This window comes from Chrysemys picta, chromosome 7, assembly GCF_011386835.1.
Source record: "Chrysemys picta bellii isolate R12L10 chromosome 7, ASM1138683v2, whole genome shotgun sequence".
In the NCBI taxonomy this organism is placed as follows: Eukaryota; Metazoa; Chordata; order Testudines; family Emydidae; genus Chrysemys; species Chrysemys picta.
This window is the reverse complement of record NC_088797.1, coordinates 17,872,134-17,893,935: the sequence shown is the minus strand read 5'-3', so window position 1 is coordinate 17,893,935 and position 21,802 is coordinate 17,872,134. Positions and strand designations below refer to the sequence as shown.

Sequence of the window (21,802 nt, the reverse complement as noted above, 5' to 3'; positions counted from 1 at the left end):
TGGGCTTCAGACAAGGCTCACAAGTGAAATGCGGGCTCAAGTATCACCCTGAAATGAAAGTCCAAACTTTATATTCCAGTCAATTTCTTTTATAATGATATGGTAAAAATGAGAAAGTCAGCAAGGTTTCAGTACTAGTGTGCTGTGACACTTTTGTCTTTTTAGATCTGATTTTATAAGCAAGTAGTTTTTAAATGAGGTGAAACTTGGGGGTACACAAGACAAATCAGACTCCTGAAAGTGGTACAGTAATCCTGGAAAGGTTGAGAAACTCTATTCTAAACAATGTCTAAAGCATGTTTCTTTCAGATGATTTTTTTTTTAAATCTGTCAACTCACTTGCACACCCCCGGCTCAGTAATGCAGTGTACACAGAGATAACCCCCTCCCCCAACTCTGTGTTGCTCTATACACAACACACATCCCTAAGCCATGCTGCTCACTTTGGGTTTTGAGTCTTGCTGTGTATTTCATATTTTGTCCTCCCTCACAGTAGAAACAATTTCTTATTATGCCAGTATTGATGTTGGTTTTGTACCACCCCAGATGCTTTGTGGGCAGAGAGGAGGTACTTCATTAATAACATTAATGGTATTAAAAACAACGAGGAGTCCTTGTGGCATCTTAGAGACTAACAAATTTATTTGGGCATAAGCTTTCATGGGCTAAAACCCACTTCATCAGATGCATGGAGTCATCCCATCTTTTCATATGCTGTGTATTTATACCTCCCTACTATATTCTCCACTCCATGCATCTGATGAAGTGGGTTTTAGCCCACGAAAGCTTATGTCCAAATAAATTTGTTAGTCTCTAAAGTGCCACAAGGACTCCTCGTTGTTTTTGCTGATACAGACTAACACGGCTACCCCTCTGAAACCTGTCATTAATTTTATTAACACTCCAACAGTATTGCCTGGTTCTCTGCTCTCATATGCTGCAGAATTACTGCTTCAGTAGAAACATTTCTTCAACTAAGTGGCCGTTGTGCACGGAACTTATATTGACTACAATGGAGTCTGGCTTGATGAGGATTGGGGCCCAACGGAAGAGCTGGGCCAAGTTTATACAAATATGATCCCAGATTCACTCAAAGGGTTTGAGAACTTAAATGAGACCTTCAATTCTCCTGTTCTGAGTTTTGCACTAGCAACATTCGCTCTTCTTAAAATACTTTATCCAGTGTTCTTACATAGCTTATTGCATGCTATTTAAGTTGCATGGTATCCTGGAGATGTTGGCTGTGCCTCTAGAATTAAATAAAGCCCCTTTCTAGAGAACAGAGGAAACATTTCTATAACCTATGGATTGTCCTGTTCTTAAACTTTGTCCTCACTGAAGCATGGCTCCAAAGAGAGATGAGCTTAACTGATGAGTGGAAATTAATATTTAATTTAATCCCATCTTGGTGTATTCGTAATTCAGTTTTTGTTGTAACTCTTCCTGATTGATTTCCACTTTGCTGACTCCGCCTCCCAAGCTAGCGCTCACACACAGTTATAGCCCTCATCAGCAATCTCTGAGTGGCAGAGACAAGGGAGGGGGGAAACTCCAGGAAAATGAAAAGATCCCTCACTGTCCCTCTAGAGAGTTGACATAAAGAACATTTATTGGTGAACAGGTAGATAATGGGAAGTCCATTCATAAAATTCTCCCTCGAGTTGTATTCTTGCTATGGCTTTTTGGCTTTCCTGGTCAATCTCATTGTCTAATTTGCATGCCTTAAAGCTATTGTATCTCTACCATGATAGTTAGGTTTAATTTTATGAAGAGTGGAATATTTGGCTCGCCAATTACTTCACTTCTGAAAAGAGTCTCAGCTTACTTCTTTACTTTCTGATACAATCAATATCAGATTAAATTGAACAAATGCTTCCTAACAATAGACACTGCCACCTTGTCAGATATTCATAAGCACTTATTTATGGAACTGTACTGTGTTCTGCTGCAGTATGTGTCTTGCAGCAATGTAGCTTTTTTAGCAATCCGAATACCTAGGGCTGTATATCTTCTGCTCATTTAATTCCGCATATACTCACAAACTTAGCACAAATGTTATTTGTGTTTCTTAAATTTGCCCATTACAATACACAGGAAAGTGCACTATTGCTAGCAACAATTGCAATGCAGTTTGTCTCTCTGGCTTGCACAGCAAATCAGCAGAAGGTGAGATGCTGCCATCTTGTGGGGATCTGATACTAATGCAGGTGCCGTGTTGTGTTTCTACAAATTAGTGATACCACAGACGGTACTTTATTATCTCCCTGTGCAAACTGAACAGGGCCGGATCTAGCTTTTTTGCCGCCTCAAGCAGCGGGAAAAAAAAACCACCACCACGATTGCGCTGCCACCGAAGTGCGGCCGCCCCCTTCTATTGCCTGCCCCAGGACCTCCTTCCTTCGCTAGTGCCTGGAGCCGGCCCTGAAACTGAACCCTACTGTTTTTTCTAGAGTAGAATGCATTTCTGGGAAGGGGCTGTGAGTAGGCCACCTGGTCCCACGAAGGGAATAGGGCTGGGAGAGAGCCACATGGGTCTGGAGAAGAAAGTGGCTGGTGGGCTGGAGGGAGGTTTCTGCGTAGGGGTGAGTCCAGCAGTCTGAGTTGATCTGAGACCTATTCACCTAACTGTTAATAACTGTATAGCAAGGGAGGGAAAAATATACAGACTAGACTTTGCATACATCATTCAAGTGCAGAGGACTACTTCCCTTTTCTGCTGAGACTGAGGGCTTTGGAGTGAACCTATTTTCCAAAGTTTATACAGTAAATCTTTAGTAACATATGTATTTATATACAATGTGTGCTCTCCGGTCCCACGGCTCTGACTGCAGGATCGGGCCCTATTGTTGTATTTTACTGCAGTGTCACGAAGATCCTTAATGGATCTCAAAACGAAACTCTTCAGAACTGACAAACACTCTAGCTGCCTCCAGCGCTTCATTTTCTGCCCTTAATAATAACAAGAAAAAACCTTGTGTTTGGTGAGAGTTGGGCTCTAGTTAATTGTTTCTAGCTGGTGTTTATATAAACAGTGACATATCTAAATAAACAGCTTCAGAGGGCACTTCACATCCAAAGGAGATGAGGGATTGTGGTTGGCAGTTTATTCAGGGGCTATATTATGTTCTTTCCATTGGCCTGGCTTCCTGCCACTACTTTGTGGCTTTTTTGGGAACTGCAGTAAATGAGGGTTCTCTTATTTCACTGAAGATCCACAGGATTCCCTCTGCTAGCTCAGCTCTGCTCCTCTAAGCAAAATGTCTTGCTTACCATGTTGGATTTCCACACTGACAACTCGTGCGCTGCCAAAACCCATTGCACTGCCAGCATGTGCTTGGGAAATGTTTATTGTTGAACCAGTGGAGGGATGGACTATGGAACAACCTTCCAAAGGGTCCAGTCCTGCTCTCTTTGTTGACAATGGCAAAGCTACCCTCTGTTTGAATGAGAATGGGTAACAAAACTGTATAGTGTGAAGGCACTTCAGAGGGTGATGGAGCAAGGTTGGGGGAAAGGAAAAAAAGTAGAGGGGGAATGTAGCTGGATTTCTATCCACCCTGTATCCTGTAACTGGACAGTGACACAATCTCCAGTTCATCTGGAGGTTTATGACCTCATGCTGCAGTGCTGTGATGAAAAGATACAATCAGGTGGTTGTCACGACATAGTATGTTCTAGACAACTGCAAAGTATTGGCAGCTTTATCCTGACTGGTCAGTGGTTCCCAGACTTTTTGCCCCAAGACTCCTTTGGCAACTGACTAGAAGTCCTGGACCCCTTTCATTCCCAGTACTAATGGAATGTACCCACTGGAACATTTGATGGCATCCTCCATGCAGCCAGAGTTCCAGAATACTGTTCTGGCATGTTCTGGCTCTGGCTCAAGGGATGGACCCTCCAGATAACCCATGGCAAACAGCCAGGGGTCTGGAAATCCCACATTGGGAACCACCACTCGAGTTTATAGACAACAAGAATGCTGTGCTGGGCTATGGCATAAACTTCTCTCAATCCTTATGTTCCTATCACAGAGTGACTTGGCCAAACACTTAATTTGTCTTAAGAGAAGTGGGAAGCTGTAACTTTACTGTGATTGTAGTAAATCCCATATTCCTACACAGCAGGTAATTTGTGGTGCAGATATGAATTACATTATACGATACAGAACTGGCTAGAGTGTATGTGCATCACTTGCTGCCCTCTACTGGAGAGAACTAGAAATAGCTGTATAGCATAAGCCCTGCATTGCTAAAGGCTAAGGCTACGTTTTAGTAATGGATATTTTTAGTAAAAGTCATGGACAGGTCACGGGCAGTAAACAAAAATTCATGGCCTGTGACTTGTCCATGACTTTCACTATATACCCCAACTAAAACTTGAGGGGGGGCACAGGTGCTTGGGTGGGGGGTGGTCTGGGGGGCACTGTGGGTGCTGGGGTGGTGGCCCAGGACCCCTGCTGGTGTTGTGGGGGGGGGGCATGCTACAGCGTGTGGCCGGGACCCCCATTGGTGCTGTGGGGGGTGCGTTGCTGGTGCTGGGAGGGGGGAGATTGGCGGGGCTCGCAGGCTCCCTACTGGGCTCTGCATGTCCCTGTAGTTCCAGCCAGGGGGGCTCCAATTGCTGTTCCCACCACAAGCGCTGGCTCCACAGGCGCAGTACCTATTGGCCAGGAACTGCAGCCAACGAGAGCTGCGGGGGCGGGGCCTGCACGTGCAGGCTGCACGCAGAGCCCCCTAGACCCTCCTCTGCCTATGTCAGTGGGAGCTGGGGAGCCCCCCACCCCAAGGTAAGTGCCCCCCGCACCTCCCACCCCCCTGCCCCTAGCCCTGAGCCCCCTCCCACACATCTAAATAGCTGCTGCTGGCCCAGGGGCTGCCCGAGCCAGCACCGGCTGCTGCAAAAGTCACGGAGGTCATGGAAAGTCACGGAATCCATGACTTCTGTGACCTCCGTGACAGACACGTAGCCTTACTAAAGGCACAGAGAAATTCCTGTTTTGCTCATGTGCTAAGGTTCTATGCTTTTGACACAGGAAGCCCTGAGTTCTGGTGCTGTGAAGTTCTGAGTCATCACCGTGTGTAGTGAAGTGTCAGCAGTTAAGTCCATGTGGTTCTCTGTGCAGACCCTCTAGGACCCAAAAGGAGGTCTCTGTAGTCATGGTTACCCCACGTCCCAATTTCCTTAACAAAGAGAGGCAACATCTGCTGTGGAAGGGTTCAGGAGTTTTATGATCAAACTACATAATCACTCTGGCTAAGATAAGGCTGATCACACCTTACACATTCTTAATTATTTGTATTGCAGTAGCACATAGAGGCTGTGAATGGGGAGAAAAGGATCTTGTAAATGGGATGAGGTGACTGGCTGCTCTATTTTGTTCATTAAAACAGAAAAGCAGCTAGTCATTAGTAAGGACAGGACAGTCCATAACGATTCTTTCCCAGATCCCCTGATGTTTGTAAGCTGAAGCGGCAAGTTTGGTAAGATTATTAGGGTAAATGTGCTGAATTTTCTAAAACCAGGATAGTAAAACCTGTTTATGGTTTTACTGGTGTTTATGATTAGGGCTGCTACCTATTTTGGCCTGGTCTACATTAGAAAATTTTCTCTCAAACTACAGCCATTAACAGAAACGCATTTTGCCAACCCCAAGCATTCAAAATCATGAATCAAGCACAAAATAATAATGAAATTGGCTTAAAAATCATGAGATTAAAAAAACGAACCAAATGTTGAGTCCTTTTATAGACTGTGTGGTGCTGAGAATTTAGGGTGCACCCAATGTGAAATGAAAGCTGGAATTCTCAAGTGATCATCTGATTCCAGCAGCTGGTGCTTTAAGACAAACACCAAATGTTGCAAGGTAAGTGCTAAAACTACAAGAATGGGCAATAATGGAACGCCGCAGTCCTGCCTCCTCGTCCCCTGCATTCTTGAATTTATTAGCCAATATGCAATGTACAGTATATGCAATATATACATGTCTAGACCTAAAGTGCTCCCAGAGCCAGAAGTAGAGATCAAGTGTCTTGATGCCCAACTGCCTGCTCCTGTAACTATCTCTCAGTCCCTTCCCAGAGCTGGGAGCAGACTCCAGGAGTCTTGGCACCCATCCTCTGCTCTAACCACTGGATCATCCTTTCCCTGTTGAGGTCCTCACACCAGCATCCCTCAGTGCGGAAAGGGCCAAGGTCTCTTCAGAGTGGCCTTGATGGATGCAGGATGGTGACATGGGAAAGAGGACACGTGATGATGCCTCCTGGACCCACATGGGTTGTGGGTTTAGGCTCACCTTGAGGAAATGAACACAAGCCTGGATACGCCAGGCTGGGCAGCAGTTTGCCTGCACCTGGTGGCTAAGCACAGGGCACAGTCTCGGCCACAGCCTGCCATAGAACACTACAGGAGCCAAAACCCCATGCAGCAGGCTCAGTCTATTGCATCCACTAGAGAACGACATGTCCCAGAAGCCCCTGCAACATCCACAACCCTATAAAGGGGCTGCTGAATGAGCAGACTCTGTGGGACTGAAAGCGGCCATGCTGTTTGAGGGGGCAGGGATGTGCCTGCCGATGTGCAGAGGAAGGACAAGAAGTGGGTTATCTTCCACCATCCGCTTTACCAGGGAGTCAGCCAGGGCCCTGTCTCATGGCTCACTGCTGGAGGGGTGCAGGGCACCCAAGAGAGGCTGGGTTGTCTCCCTGCACCAGGGTGGTTGAGTTTCTTCAAGATAATGAGATTGAGCCTTCTGCTGGCCCTCCTTGGGCCAAGCCAGTGTGATAGGAATACACAGCACCAGCACTGCCAAGCCAAAGGGTTCTGAGTCAGGCCACTCAAAATGAGATTTAAAAAATAATAAATATGGGTTCTTTTTTTTCTCCCTTCTGGTTCCTCAGCCATTAGAATACATTCGGATCACGTTTTTTTCTCTCCAACAAGCAGATATTTTTGTTAAATTTTTGAGTCATGTCCCTGTCTCTCTTTTGCCAGCAGATGGCAACAAACACAAGTTTATTGGAACTTATTGTGTATGGAATTTAAAAAGGAAAGTCCCTCCCATCTCTAAATATTCTATAGAGCGCTATAAAGATGATATTAAGAGCAAACTCTCTATGGAGACTTTACATTTGGATGAAGGAGATTCTATAGAGTCACCCAATTAAGGTACAGAATATTTTTCTCTTTCATTTTGAAGGGTGTTCTGCAGTCTTTCTTTTTGTTTTCTATCTATTGATGATCTCAGTTACAGAAACTGGTCCATTTAATCTCGTTTCCTTCTAGATTAGCCTGGCAGTGGCTAGAACCCAGATGCTTCAGGTGCTGTAATAGGTGCAAATAATTGAGTTATGGAGTAATTTGTGTACAAGGAAGTTCAAAACTTCATAAGTTTCTGCCTAGCTGATGGCTGGGTTATGCCTAGGTTCATGACAGTTTACATCCCTTATCCTTTTTTATGCACCTATGGATGTTTTCTGTCATGTTAAATATGTAATTCTGAGTGTTTCTTAGGTAATACATTCTATACCTTTTCTCTGAATAACATTTTGTTTCTACAGCATGTCAGGAAGTATGTGGGGGGAGTCAGCATCCTGCACCCCCCTCTTCCTGCGATTCACCCATGACTCTCAGCCAGCCAGTAAAACCGAAGGTTTATTAGACGACAGGAACACAGTCCCAAGCAGAGCTTGCAGGTACAACCAGGACCCCTCAGCCAGATGCCTCTGGGGGGCAGGGAGCTTAGACCCCAATCCTGGGGGGTTTAGGGTGACCAGCTGCCAAAGATGAAATATCAGGACGCTGGGGAGTGGAGCAAAAAAAAAAAAAAGCCGCCAGAGTGCCCTCCCCACCCCGCCGCAACCGTCTGCAACCGCTGGCTGCCCCCCCCCCCCGGCTCTGCAATCAGAGATGCAGCGCTCAGCTGCTCCTCTGCCCTAAAAGCCAGCCTCCCTCCCGGCACGGGCTTGTCCCTCCTCCACACACAAAGTCTGGTTCAGGAGGCAAAGTCCCGGGGGGTGGGGCCCGGAAGGCCGCCGGAGCAGGGGGCAGAGAGAACCCACCCGGGAGCCCTGCAAAGCAGGCACAGACCCCCCCCCTTCCCCACCCTGTAGTTGCCATAAGCTCCAGTGAACAAACTGGAGCGCTCCCCGTTTGGTGTGTGTGGGACTGCCGAGCCAACCTGCTTCCTTCTTCCCCTACTGCCTCCGCTCCACTCGGGTTACAGCGCCCGCACCCCGGACCTCCCACAGCCACCGGGCCAAGAGAGAGGCGCGGACTTGGAGCAACTGCCCAACCCTCCTCCCTCTATCCCTCCTCCGCTGGCCTCCAATCGCAGCTGCTGCACTGCACCACCTTCTTAATCTTCATGGCGGCTGTGCCACACACGCTGGTGTCCGGCCTCCCTCCAGCACTTGCGCCGCCGCCATACAGCTGATCAGCGCGCAAGCGGCGTGTGTGGGGAAGAGGCAGAGCCAGGGCGGGGATTTGGGGAGCTATCCAATGGGGGAAGGAGGGAGCGGAGTCGGGGCGGTGGGGGGGGTGCGAGCCGGAGCGGAGGGCAAAAATTGCTTCTTTGTCCAGTGTCCCGACCAAACATCAATCGGGACGCGGGACAAACAAGTAAATATCGGGACTGTTCCGATAAAATTGGGACATCTGATCCCCCTAGGGGGGTTCCCTCCGTTTTCCCAGCCAGCTTCAAACTGAAACTCCCCTGCAGCCATCTCCTTCCACCTTTCCCCCAGCTCCTCCTCCAGCCTTTGTCCAGTTTCCAGGGCAAAGGTGTCACCTGGCCCCATCCCCCTCCCGGCTCAGCTTACAGGCTCAGGTATCTTCCCTCAAGTAAAGTCACCCCCTGCCAGGGGTGAAAGTGACTTAAAGGACTTACTGGTACTCCAGAGTCCTGTGGAGGGGGCGGGGCCTCAACTCGAAGAGGCGTGGCCTCTACCGGAAGAGGTGGGGCCTTTAAATCCCGGAGCTTTTAAATCAGGATTTAAAGGGCTCGGGGATCCAGCTGAAGCTAGGAGCCCCGGGCCCTTTAAATCACCCCCGGAGCTACCAGCTGCAGAGGCGGCTGGGAGCCCTGGGGTTTGGGCAGGGATGAAAGTAATTTACATTTCTTACCCATATGGTCCAATCGCAAGCAAGCAACCCACCTCTCCTACGTACTTCATGGATCCCTCCCATTGCATGACATAGATATAGAAAATAAAGCTGCTACTACTACTAAAAATACTGTCTGTACTAAAACTCACTGTCACATTTTTCTTCATGTCTTCCCTCCTCCTCCAGCCAGGCTACGGACGCTAGGCCATGCTTTCCCCCTGCCTGCAGGGACTCCCCTCTAGCTTGCAGCAGGGAGACTGGTTGAGGGAGGGAGAAGCCTGCCCCCTGCATAAGAAGAGTTTAAACTCAGCTGTTCCCTGCGCGGTTCAGCCCCCGGGGTTAGGAGCTGTTTCTGGCATCCTTGTTAATTTAATTCACAGTTGTTGCGGGGGGGGGGGGGGGGGGGGGGGTGAAGGTGTGTGTGACCATGGCAGGGGCAGTTCTTTTCTGCCCCCTGGATGAGGGGATCTCCAATACTACTATAATACAATAGTAGGGGCCGGTTGCTGGGGTCGGGGGCAGTCAGCAGCAGGCTGCAGCTGCATTGTTTGTGACACACACATAGATACTGTATGTATGACTGTCCTGTGGGGAAGGTGCCAGTGCCCTTTTAAGCTATATGCATCCGAAGAAGTGGGCTGTAGTCCACGAAAGCTTATGCTCTAATAAACTTGTTAGTCTCTAAGGTGCCACAAGTACTCCTGTTCTTCTTTTTGCGGATACAGACTAACACAGCTGCTACTCTGAAACCTTTTAAGGGGTGTGTGTGGGGGGGAAGACAAGTGTTTCTGGGCTAACACACCTCAGGAACTTCTGCTTAATGTGTGCTGCTTAATGGAGTCCATCCTTCCTCAGGGGGCTGTTTGGTGGTCCAACTCCTACACTGAAGAGCTATCTTTTTTGAGAGATCCATCCGTACTGTACATATACATTTAGAATATACCTGGATCAGAGTAGATTTAGATCTGTGAAGCAAGACAAGACAATTTTGTTTTCCCAGGAAGACATTCATGTGGATGTTCCAAAGTTAGCTTTTGAGTGCCATATGGTACCCCCACATGGGAATCGCGCGGGCTTGCTATTTACAACTGCCTCAAACAAAGCCGATCAAAGCACACGTGAAGAAAGGTCTTCCAATTATAAGAACTTAATTTACAATTTGTCAGTTTTGAATCCCGAAAAATGGCAAGAGAATCCAGAGAATCCCCATTTAGGAGAAAAGGAAATAAGACCATTGGCTGATCAACTGAGAATCAATCGAGAGGAAACACACTTGGGATTTGTTGAATTCAAGGCTTTTGGAGGAAAAAACATTCCTGGTAAACTTAAAAAACTCGTCCTTGCAGCGGATAGCCTTGATGCAAGCAATGCTGGCTGCAAAAGGGGATTCAGTGCAATGAACATCATTACAGTGAAACGGACTGCACTTAGCACTCGTCATGGGACCTCCTTATACTCAGTGGAATCCCATGCCATATGTGAAATTGTGGCTTGGAAAGGGCCGACGTGCAGCACATGCATCTTGAGGCATGGCACGCCAACAGGGAGAGCAGCGAGAGCAGCTGTATGGCCCAATGTGGGAGTTGCAATAAGGATGCTTTGCTCCATCCAGTCCTTCCCATGGATGCCCCTTTCTTGCCCCTGCTGGGCTGGCCCACTCACACCTTCCACGTGCCAGGACTGAGCTGGAGACTGGGGAGGCTTTGCTGTGGGTAGTGGTTCCCGTTGGCGCTGCAGCCCCCACCTGCCACCTCCTATTGCTTATGTTGTTGCTGCCACATGCCCCCCAGACCTCCGTCTCCTCCCCTGTCTCCCGGGCGGCTCCCTCCCACAGCCTGGAAGAGAGAACAGCAGCTGCTGAGGCTGGAAGTTTTCCTGGGGACACCATTAAGCAGCAACCCAAAAGCTGGGGGCCCACAGATGCGCTGGCAGTGCCCCGCCAGACCTTGCCTCTTACAGAAGTTCCTGAGGTGTGAGCAGCAGAAATACTGTCTCCCCTGTCCCCCCACCCCTCAAAAGGGCACCGGCACCTTCCCCACGGGATAGTAATACATACAGTATGTATGTGTATGTGTATGAATGTGTCACAAACAATGCAGCTACAGCCTGCCGCCGACCCTCAGCGACCCCAGCAACCGGCCCCCGTGGGCTGCTGCTGCCTTCAGAGAGCCAGCGGGTGTTGCTGGGCTGGGTCTGCCAAGGAGTAAGTAACCAAGGCAAAAACCATAGCCAGCCAGGGAGGGAGCCAGGGGGGCAAGGAACTGCGTTGCACCATGCCCACCAGTGCTCCGCTTTCCCTAGATCCTTCCTATTTCCTAGCAAGTCAGATATCAAGGATTTTTTAATCTCCCTTCCAGGCAAATAAAAGAGTGCAGGGGCACACCAGTGGGTGGCTAGTAGTACGGGAAGGCAGGGGTGAATGAAGGACAACTGGAATAGCCTTCATGAAATATACAAGATATTTAGAGAAAGTTTTGTCAATTTCAGCCTCTGCACTCTGCAGGCAGGACAAAACAAAAAGAGATCTGAGATTGTGCCCTATGTCCATATTCAGGTGTTAAAATCAATATATAAAGAGGGTGGAATGAAAACTATTTCTTTCAAAGGAGGCACAATAACTTCCCTGAATATCCAGTTTTTCCCTCCAATCCCTTTGTGGTTTTGTCTATGGGGGCTATTTGCTTTCCTTGTGAATCTTTAGTTGCTTTAGCAAAATTGCTTTGCCCAAAATAAACCCTGATCATCATGACACATCTTCCCACCATGTTCTCCATGTTTTGTGTGTGTGTGTGTGTGTTTTTTTTAAACAGTAACATTTCAAAGAGGATCTGCAAGCAGTTTGGACATCACAACCATGATCCTCTGCTGGGGCGGGAATGGGATAGATTTGAACTTGGAAATGGTTCCTGATTTTGATTGTATTTTTTGTCCATAGGAGAGCCCCTCATCCCGGGGGCAGAAAAGAACTGCCCCTGCCATGGTCACACACACAGTTCCCCCCCCCCCCCAACAACTGGGAGTGAAATTAACAAGGATGACAGAAACGGTTCCTAACCCCGGGGGCTGAACTGCCCAGGGAACAGCTGAGTTTAACTATTCTTATGCAGGGGGCAGCAGCAGGCATCTCTCAGCCAGTCTCCCTGCTCACTGCAGGCTAGAGCCTAGAGGAGAGCCCCTGCTGAGTGGGAGGTGGGGGAGGAATGCAGAGCCTTACTGTCTGCAGCCTGGCTGGAGGAGGAGGGAGGAGACGAGAAACCAATGTCACAGTGAGTTTTCCCCTTCCACCTGCTTTTATTAGCTCTGGATTTAAGCTGTGCAGCCAAATGCCTATTGTATTTGTTGTGTACATTAGTATTGGAGAGATCTCCTCATCCCGGGGGCAGAAAAGAACTGCCCCTGCCATGGTCAAACACACCCTCCCCCCCGACTCCTCCCCCCCAGCAACCGTGAGTGAAATTAACAAGGATGCCAGAAACCGCTCCTAACCCTGGGAGTGTAGGGAACAGCTGAGTTTAAACCTTTTTTATTCAGGGGGCAGGCTTCTCCCTCCCTCAGCCAGTCTCCTTTTCTTACCAGTCCTGCGTACTGGCCCGTACCGGCTTACTTTCACCTCTGCCCCCTGCTATCCCATCCCCATTCAGACAGTCCCAGTAAAACTAGGCGACATCCCCAGGTCTGTCCGCCCCACTCCCTACTGCATCACACAGCAAAAAAGGGATGTTGTCTTAGAATAACATCTGATGTATAAGGCCCTCACAGGAACAAACAAATGAACTCTATAAAGCATTCAGACCAGTTTCTAAATTAAGGGCAGGCAGGTTCAAAATCAGGTGTGTGCTGTGTTGCATGTATATCATGAAATGCTGATATCTAACACATGGACAAACACCTGGTGCAAATGCGTAGATCAGGCATTTGCGCATGCCAGTCAGGCACTTAATCTGTGCATATTTGTACATATAAGTCAAGCATGTGAATTTATGCACATAGTTGTTTAACTGAAAATTAGGACCTAAATCATTTTCTGACAACAGGACTGGTTCTTTAAGCGGAAGCTGCAATAAATGCTAACTTTAAAAAAAATGCATTCATTTTTCAGAAATGTTCTCCATTTCTCCCTCATTCTACAGGTCAAGTGCAATACTTGCACTTAAATGAACTTTTCATTCTGCTGCAAATTACAATATGTACAGATTTTCCTTCAACTGAGGTAAGGAAAAATTTGCATTCACATATATAGACAATTTCCAGCCTGACATATATCAAATTAGTACTAGGATACTAGTGGGTTACATAAGGAAATTGTAGTATTTTTATGTATTACTTGGCTTTCCCCAGGGATTTTCAAAACTAGAAATGACAAAGTAATGAGAGGATTAATAACAATGATACAGTGGTAGCCATTAAAAAGACAATATTTACCCAGAGTTACCACTGCAATGTGTAACAAAGCATGAGCCTGGGGGCTCTTGTCCCAGTGCACCTGTTATGGCCCTTAGGAGCCTGGAAGCTGTGGTTGGTCATGTGCCTATCCCTAGATATGTGCTCTATAGGAAAAAACTTCCTGTCTCTTAGGCAAGGGAACAGAAAGGAGACACACTGGGTCAGGGATGGGGCAAGGGAACAGAAAGGAGACACACAGGGTCAGGGATGGGGCTGTCTGCACCTGTCCTGAAGAAGTCATAAGAGGGAGCAGGAGCTGGCTTGGGGGGAGCCTCAATTGGGGAGGGCTGCAAAGCCCTGGAAGAAGAGCGGCAAGGTTTGTTGAGCACTGGAGACACAGGCTAAGTCAGGATCCTGAGAGGTGGTGAAATGGTCTGAATTACTTTGTTTTGATTGGATCTTTGCTTCTAAGTTAATAAAGGCAAGTCCTGAGAAAAGGACCTGGAACTGTGTTGGAAAGTTTACAGGGTATTTCCCTAGATTTAGAAAGAGAAATAACTGCACTGTCTCAGATACCCTGCACAGCAGCTTTGGCTGATTCTAGGGGTGGCCACTGCACTTTGTACTTTTTTAACTCCTCACGCTGGAGAATCTCAAAACATTTTACTGACAAGCTGCCCGGTTAAAAATGGGACCAACGCAAAACAATGGATTTGAACCCTCCATGTTTGGTTTGAGGAGGGATGGGGTAGGGTGTGCTGATAAAGTGGGACCAGGCTGCTCCGAATTGGGATATGCAAAATAAAACTATAGCTGACTAATTCTTTACATATTTTCTCCCTGAGGACTCCTTACTTGTGTAAGAATTTAAGGGGCAGGATCCCAAATTGCTCTGGTCCATCTCTACTCGTGACTCTGCTCAGAGGTGGAGGGTCACATGGTCAGCTATGGCTATGGAATTCACAGCCTGGGTCTGGCGGGGAGAGTGCAAGGAGATAGAAAGCTCACCTTTGGGCTGCTCCCCACATGTGATGCTGCCATGCGGTGTGTAGGGCTGATCCCTGGGTGTAAGTCAGAGCAGCCTAATGTCTGAGGAGGACAAGGAATGGCAGATGGGGCCATAACTGCTTTCCTCTGGCGATGTCCCCCTACACAAATTGAGGTGTGGCGGGCCAGTGCATTACTACCTCCACACCACTAGGGGGTTCCCAACACTGACTGCTCCTCTTTGAGGCTGGATATGCAGGTTCTATCCCTAGCATCCAGTGGTGGTGCAATGCAAAGAGGCTGTGCTGGGTCTTCAGGATGTGGCCCATGATCCGTTTTGTTGGCATTGTTGTTTAAAGATCAAACCCTTTCAAAAATGGTTAAGCTGGGAAAAAGGAAGTTTTCACATGGGTATCATTGGTCACATCCTGATGTAATACAATCACCCTTCGGTTTTTCTTTCGTTTCGCCATATTATTTATTTCAGAAAAATGGGAAACAATGGGGCATGTTCTAGCTCTTTCAAACTCTACCCAGAGTGGCAGGAGGCAGACACGCTGGCCCCACCTCAGTGTAAACCAGACTCTGTTGATGTTTGATTATTTGAAAGGAATGTTTCTTTGCACACTCTGGAGCCCCATCGGAAGGTTAAATTAGTGCTATCAATGATTATTTTAAAGATTAGTAAAGATGAGTGTCCAAGGTCAGGGAGAGTATTTGGTTTTGGCTGGTGACTCCATTTCAGCCCCCTCCCCGGATTTGTGATTTCATAAGAGAAGCACTAAGAGATATGGCAGGGGACATGGGACTGCATGTTATTGTTTTGTTCCTTACTGTTAGATTAACGCTTCCTTTCATAATTTGATTTTTCCCTGGAAAAAGTCATAGTTGTTATGGACAATAGTATAGCACTAGGGCTGCCAGTGCTAAGGAGTTAACACAGCTTATCTTTCCCAAAGGAAAACAGACTTTTCCAGACAAAAGTATGGCCCTGCTCCAATTCCTTTTGTGGCATTGTCTTTATTTTAATCTGATTAACCTTTGTTCTTTTTTAATAAATAAATTATTTTTCTGTCTCCCGCAAATGTTGACCTTTATTTCCATTGCTGAAAAGAGAGAAAAAGAAATTTGAGCGGCTTTTTTGTCGAAATCTGTCTTTGAGGGACAGCAGGGGGAACTGGGGTAATTCTGTAAACATGGGATTACAAACTAACTAGAGTATAAAGACAAAAGTCTTTACAGTGGAAGACGAAACAAAAATATGGAAGGTAATGTTGAATAAAATAGAGAAGAACAAAAATATAAAATACCTCTCTGGACTGCTGGAAATGTATCAGTGGAATGGATAACAGTGCAAGGCCAGATCCAGTGGCGCTGTTCTGATTTATATACGCTGAGGATCTGGCCCACGGACATTCAGGCCTTTATCTTAAAGCTTTCAGTGGCCTGAGCCCAGCATATCTAAAAGAACCTAAGGCTCCAGGATGAAGGCCATAGTCACCAATTCTGCACCTCTGGCACAATGGAACTTTTAAAACTTTATTTTTATATAAAATATAAGCATATAATGAAATATATATAAATACATTCACAAAGTAGAAATAGCATATACATAATGAAGTACAATGTTCATTATTTGCAAAACCTGAAATAACCACACACACCTCCCGCCCGCCGCCAGTAAAGGTCATGCAAGACATTAATTATTAAAGTGACTAAATAGATCTATGTTCTCACTTATTGTCTACAAGTATAATGCTGCTTTCTACCATAAGGGTAAAGCTCATCTGGGCAGGAGACAGGGCTTTCTCGGGGGCTTGTTAGATATTGTGGAATGAACTCTGAAGCTAAGGACCATCACAAAACTTCCTGCTGCAAGATGCACTTCTCCAACCTGCCTTCTCTAATATAAGCACAGAGCAGTTAATCATAGGCGCTGACTTTCCAATGTGCCGGAGGGTGCTTGACCCCCAGATCTGCCCCAGGTCCTGCCCCCACCCATCTCTTCCTGCCCCATTTCGCCCATCCCCCCAGCGTGCAGCACCCTCACTCCTCCCCCTCCCTTCCAAAGCCTTCTGTATGCTGCAAAACAGCTGATCAAGGCAGGCGGGGCGGAGGTGCGGGGAACCGGAGGAGGCGCCGATCAGCGAGGCTGATGGCGGGCGGTGAATACTTGGGGGCAGGAAGGGAGCTGATAGAGGGCCTGCCGGTGGGTGCTCAGCGCCCACCATTTTTCCCTTTGGGTGCTCCAGCCCCAGAGAACCCACCAAGTCAGCACCTATGTAGTGAATAGATTTTGAAAAGCCACCTCAAAACCAAACCAAAATGCATTGATGTACACACACGTCTCCTCCAGAGGAGAGGATGAGAGAAAGAATGAATCACATATGACAGATATTAGTCACATTGCTTAATGCACTACTGGAAGGCAACCAGATACTACAATGCTGAGGGTGGTATTAGAGCCTATATAGAAGAAAATACTCTGTTCACGTTCTGATAACATAAAAAGGTTATATCAAATGAAAGAAAATGAACAAGAAGGACCCGAGAACTCTGATTCTGGCTTCAGAATGTAGAACACTGCAAGTCACTTGACTGTTCTACAGTGGCCAAGGTATTTGTCCATCATAATTAACCAAAGTGTAAGTGGTATAATAAACTTCTGCAGTGAAGGTGTACGGATGTGATTTTGATCTCAGCCTAATCTGGATTCTGACAGTTCTCTTGATGCCATCCAGCAGAGAAAAGCAAATTCTAGGACAATGCTACTGCTGCATTGTTGGTTTGCTTGTTGATTGAATGAAAAGATCTTCTTTAGCTGTTTCACCTGTGACGCCCTGAGAGCTATAACCACAGATGAGACTTTCTATATGTCTCTGGAAACCCCTAGTATAGTTTCAGATTGTGTTGCAAAATCTGAACCCAGTGAAGTCACTAGAGGGGCACCAGTAATAAAGAATACTTTGCTTTTCTAGGACCACATCCTTCAGTCGTTGCTTTGGATTGAAGTTGATGGCAATTTTGCATGAATAAAGGCTGCAAGATTTTAGCTGCGGATCTCAAAGCACTTTAGAAATATGAATCAAGTGGCATAGATAGGTATTATCTATACTGCAGTAGCACTTAAGGCTCTCCATTATGCTAAGCACTGTACATACATATGGTAAATGACTGTCTCTGGCCCAAAGGGCTCATGAGAATAGGAGACTGAAGCACAGAGAGGTTAAGTGACTTGCCCAAAGCCACAAAGTCAGTTAGTGGCAGAGACATAAACAGAACCTAATTTAAATTCTGAAATTGAATATGTCCTCTTATGTAAAAGAACAGTGCTGATTCAGGAAAATCCCAGTGCAGAGACAGCACATAGGAAGGTCAATTGACAAACCTTTGTCACATATGCACTACACACAACTTAAAATAATGTTGGAGCTTTAGATCAGAGCACTCTACTGTGAAATAAACTGCATATTGTTAGGGTAATACTGATTTGTATTGTAAAATTGTCCTCATTGCATAGGGATGGTCTAAGGCAATTTTAACCTTCTCCTGTTTGCTTTGGCTGATGGTGAATTTCCCTAGATGAGCTATCCTAGATGTCCATACTTCTTACAGCCCACTCCTTGAATAATAATATAGAGGGAAAGAGAAATTAATTACTGTATAGCTGTGAAAAAGGAGAAATTCGATCTCTTCATTTGAGATTGGAAAATAGATATTGGGGACTGATTCATCTCTCACACCAGTATAATGCATTAAATTCAGTGGAGTCACTCCTGGTTTAAACCAGTGTAAAAAGGGATGAGGGCCGAATTGTGCTGAGGTGGAGAGATACAGACAAGATGTCTCAGATGCTGGGAGCTACAGAAGGAAGGCTCATCCACAGGGCCGGCTCTAGGATTTTTGCCGCCCCAAGCAAAAACAATTTTGGCCGCCCCCCCCCTCCATTTTTTTCTTACCCCACCCCCGGCCCTGCCTCATCTCCGCCCCTTCCCCAAATCCCCAGCCTTGCCTCCTCCCCCAGGCTCTCAAGCCTAGGAGGGAGAGGGAGAAGCAGCGCGTGCGCCACGGCCGCTCGGGGTCTCCCTCTCCCTCCCAGGCTCTCAAACCTGGGAGGGAGGGGGAGATCCCGAGCGGCCGCGGCGCGCGAATCAGCTGTTTCGCGCGCCGCAGCCGCTCGGGGTCTCCCCCTCCCTCCCGGGTTTGAGAGCCTGGGAGGGAGGGCGAGCAGCGGCGCGCGAGCGGCAGCAGCGGAGGTGAGTTAGGGCGGCCGGGGCACATTTTTAGGGGCGGCATGGCCCGCGCCAGAATGCCGCCCCTAAAAATGTGCCACCCCAAGCACCAGCTTGTTTTGCTGGTGCCTAGAGCCGGCCCTGCTCATCCAGAAGTGAGAGTGTGTGAAGGAGCAATTTCTATTCGAAGAGATGGACAATGCATCTGTGGATTGCTTTCAGTTGTTCCCCCTTTTTCTTTGCTTGCAAATGCTTTGGGAAAGGACAACCCCTCCATTTGAACACTAAATACCATCTACAACTCTGTAGGCGTCCCTGGTGTTGTTATCCAGGGTTTTCAGAACCCAAAGAAGCAGTAACTTAATTGTGTCTCTCCAGGCAGTATCAGGAATAAATGAATGGGGACACAGCTCCACTGTCTGATAAATGATTAATACAAACAAGAGAGCTTTCCCCTAAAACTACTCTTAGGTCTCAAATACGCACACACATATACTGTAGCAGTAGGTTGAGAGCATCCCAAACATTTATATTTACCAAAGTCCGAGATGGTTTTGAAGACTCAGCGGCTAGCCTTCCGCAGCCCTCGTTCCATCCAGCTGCTGGGGAGTTTAGAGAGTCAGATCCTTGCCCAAAGAAAAACTTCCTAGGACTCCTCCAAATAAATCATTATTCCTAATCTTTTATAGCTAACTTAAACAAAGCTCATAACTCTGTGACTCCGAGTGGGTCACCACAGGAACCCCTGGTGGGTCGCCAATTCTGTTAATTTCAGCAAACTACTCATTGTCTCTTATCAAAACATTTCTAATCATAATAAAATGTGTATGCCAGAGGCATGTAAAACTAAGGTTGGCTGTCCCAAACATTCCTTCTATTTTATGGCAGATTAACTCCCTGTCCTATCCTCCAATTCTGATGACCAGAACTGCAAACCTGCAGCTGCACGGCCTTGCATCTCAGGGCCTAAGATTACTCCTAGCTACGTGGTGTTTTGTTTTCAGCTATCAGTGGCTGAACACACAAGATGGCTGACTGCAGTGTTTTACATTCTAGGTTTGCACTCAGGAATGTCAAATTCTGTGAGTACAGTGTCTTTGTTTATTTTTCTACCTCATTCATTATCAGCTATGAGGTTAAAGAAAGATATTTGTCCTTTGCACCGACCTATGAATTACACTTGAGTATTTGTCAGGCCCTCTCTAGCACTGGTTCATGCATTTTTGGAGTGAAGTATCAACCTGTATGTAAATCTAGGGCATGGTGATTTGCATGGCAATTTGAATGTACAAGCTCACTTGAGTTTCTTTATGCAAATCAATGGACAGGAAGATTGATGCAATTTGCATAATCTGAATTGTGCTTTGGCTGCCAAGATATAAAAGAGCAAACATTAATATTTGCTTCACTGTTCTAGATGCTCATTAGTGCAACATAGCTGTTGCTTTCTGCCAAAAACACTCATCTTTTCTGAAGAACAAAGGCAACACGTGTAAGTCATAGTAAGGGCGGGAAGGAGAGAATGTTGGGGTGAATTCCTCAGCTGAGATTGGCATTCAAATCAAATGTTCAGAGAGTCTCTGTTGCATCACTTTGGTGATCACAATGAATAATTAGTTAGTCTTTCATCCTTTGATTCAAGGAAATGAACTGCAACATCTTGGTGCTGCTGGGCTCAGATCCAAAGATCCCCTTTAATTCACCCCAGATAAGAATCTCTCAGCCCTAACCCAGCTCAGTATTGAGCCTGGATCTGCCCTTACTCTGCCACTGATGATTATTCCCAGTAGAGGCCTAGGTACTACAGTTGTGAGGGCATTACAAATGCCTAAAATTGATAGTTGTTAGACACTCTGCAAACTTTACCCCGTACAGACTGCAGAGGAGACACAATCCAGGCTCCAGAGGCAGCAAGGCAGAAAGCACAAAGGTGAACAAGGAAGAAATGTGGAGTGAAGTAGGGCTATAAATCAGCTCTCATCCGAGAATCTGAAACCGTTTTACAAACAAGTCCCAATGAAGCATCACAATACTGCAGCAATACATTTTACAGGTAGGTAAACTGAGGCACGGGGAAGTTAATAGATTTATGTAAAATCGCTGGGTGAGAGAGTGGCAATGCAGGGAAAAAATCAGGAGTTCTTGCTCTGTCACCTGCTTTAATCACTAGATCATAGTGTCCTGCCCTCCAAATAGTTGTTTTTTTGTGTTTTCATAATTTACAGAATACGTTTCATGATGAATTAACAATAGCTCTGATTTTTCTGAAACCAATCAGACTTTAGCATGTGGTCTGGGTCCTTTGGCACGATGAGCAGAATCTTTCTCCATTGGTCTTCAAAGCCCTACTGCTGAATTAGCAATGTGAAGAATTTGACAGTGTAAAAGTAAGAGGACCTGAGTTTCTAAACAGCCTGCCTGCAGAGGCCACTATTAAATGTGTAAATTAGAAAACTGTGAATGCACATGGCCAGGTGTGTGTGTGTGTGTGTGTGTGTATGCACAGTTACCTAATTAGTATACAGAATCCAGGTAACTGTATGTACAAATCTGGTACTCATTTGCATGTGGGCAGTTTAGAAAGCAAAACACTTAAACTTTTGATTTAAATATTCACCCTGAAATTTCCTCTCCTGGCTGTAAAATCAGGAGCAATTTACAATGTCTGACAACGGGCTGCTCCTGTGTTGGTGAGCTGTGTATTAATACTGCCACTTTTCTGCAAGATGCCTGCTGCTGTAGGAGCAGAACGTGCCAGCTGTGCGTGCCAGCTTCATTTTCAAATACATGGCCTAGTTGACCTCATCTGCAGTGAGACGTCTCATTCGGCACGTCCAGAACACTGCTCTCTGCAAAAGGTATGCAGATTGGGTCAGCAAATTAGATCACATCAATAACAGGGTAGAGAAAGGCCAACAGGAAACCCAGGACTGCTTGGTCTTCTGTGAGTGTTAAGAGTGATTTGGAAAGGCCTTTTAAAGCCATCTGTTCCAGGGGAAAGGTCTATGGAAGAGGACCTGCATCTCTCCCTGTCACAGGCTTGTTCTCAACTTACAGTTCTATTAAAGAATGTGAGGTCTAGGGATCGTTGCAGGGTC

At 46.6% G+C, this 21,802-nt stretch overlaps 1 long non-coding RNA gene across 1 annotated transcript; it reads left to right on the top strand.

Annotated features, from left to right (window-relative positions):
• Positions 1–7,089: 7,089 nt before the first annotated feature.
• Positions 7,090–20,879, top strand: LOC101939518 (uncharacterized). The gene is made up of 3 exons (XR_255375.3): positions 7,090–7,164; positions 13,233–13,312; positions 20,580–20,879. It is a non-coding gene; the product is annotated as an uncharacterized LOC101939518 (long non-coding RNA).
• The last annotated feature ends 923 nt before the right edge of the window (positions 20,880–21,802 follow it).